Raw genomic sequence first — 1,829 nt, 5'->3', positions numbered from 1 at the left:
GCATCAAACACACCAATCACAGCCTTGATCACGCACACACACACCAATCACAACTCTGATCACGCGCACACCATGCAGACTGCATGAGACCTTGAACCAATCCTCTACAACTTCCTAAAACTTGTTTACTGCCTTTGTGCCTTGAGAAGACAATAACAAGCGCCATCTTGGGGCAAAGCCCCGCTCTCCACAAACCCCCAACACTGACATCTTAAAAACTGCTTCAATTTATTTGAAAGTTGGACAAACAGAAATACAGACACTGCTTCACCCACACAAATGCTCGAAATGGTGAGAACTGGTCATGTAAACCCAGAAACCTGAAAAGCGAAGTGGATCTCCTGTGTAATTGGCAAGGAACCAAGAACCTGAGCCATCATCTGCTGCCTCTTAGTGTTTGTTTTAGCAGAAAATGGATCAAAATGGAATAGATTGGACTTGAACCCAGGTGCTGCAATTTGGGATGTGGGCCTGCTCGTACTGTCTTAAAATCTTAGCCAAATGCCTACTCCAAGAATGTTTTGCATAACCAACTCAGAGGTCTGCTATTAAATATGATGCATTTATGCCTTGAAGTATTTGCTCCAAATGAAGAATATTTTATTAGAACAATAAGATGGCCTTGGTTAGACCAGTGGTCTCCAACTGAGAGTGATTTTTGTCTCAAGGAAACATGTAGCAATGGCTGTAGACAATTTCGTATTGCATTAAGGTTGGCATGCTCTAAAGTAAATGAATCAATCACTGGGCATTTTGGAAAAAGACAAGGGTGAGCGCATGGCAAGTTCTTGTGTTTCTTTGCATGTGGCGTGGAGTTTGGAGGCCCATGAAGCACCCATATCCCCAGTTTCTTTATTTGTAAAATAAAGACTTTTGTTGGATTTCCAGTGTAAATATTGTATGAACTTATTTACCTCCATGCAGCCTTATCATTCGATCAAAATGAAAGTCCTGTAGTTCTGGAAGAATCTGCTTTTTTGTTAATTCTTATTTTCTTCTTTACTTAAGATCCATGTACTTTTATTTGCAAGGCAGAATTACATAGAGAAGGAGAGAGAGAGCATCCGTCTCCCCAAATGGCAGAACTGGCCAGAGCTGAACCGATCCAAAGCCAGGACCTGGAGCTTCTTCTGGGTCTCCCATGTGGGTACAGGACCTTCCCCTGCTGCTTTCCCAGATCATAAGCAGGGAACTGGACGGGAAATGGAGAAGCCGGGACACGAGTTGGTAACCATATACTTGCAGGAAGAGGATTAGCTAATTGAGTCATTGTGCTGACTTCCTTTTTTGGTGACTCTTAGGCTTATAAATACTAACATAAAGAAAGGAAGAGTTATTAAATTTATGCAAATCCAGGGTTAATACAATGGGTGGGAGAAGGATTAGTTAGTAACTAAACACAAGGATCTATGTTTGGCACCTTCTCTGAATAGGGCCTGAATAAGCAGTTATGGCCCCTTGCAGTATATAGGGGGCAGGGAAGCATAGCTTTAAAATATCTTTGCACTATCAGAATGAAGACAGTTTAACAAGGTGAAACTAATTGACCTTTGTTGCTACTAAAGAGTCACTGAGTAAATACTTTACTATTTGTTAGTCTCAGCCTGGGTCTTGCTATGTTTTAAATACTATATATTTGTGACAAAAAGAAAATTTTTTAAAGTATGTATGTTTTAAGCTGATTTCTATTCATTAAAACATGATTCACTTCTATTGCAAGTTGTTAAGGCAAGTCAGAAATGTAAAAACAGAATCTCTAATCAGTTTCATCTTTTCATACATTTGGCAAATTTTCACTAATCTTATCTACTGCTACATATTATCTATGA

The sequence above is a fragment of the Ochotona princeps genome, chromosome 3, assembly GCF_030435755.1.
Source record: "Ochotona princeps isolate mOchPri1 chromosome 3, mOchPri1.hap1, whole genome shotgun sequence".
Classification (NCBI taxonomy): Eukaryota; Metazoa; Chordata; class Mammalia; order Lagomorpha; family Ochotonidae; genus Ochotona; species Ochotona princeps.
The sequence above is the reverse complement of the archived record's forward strand: the minus strand, read 5'-3'. Positions refer to the sequence as shown.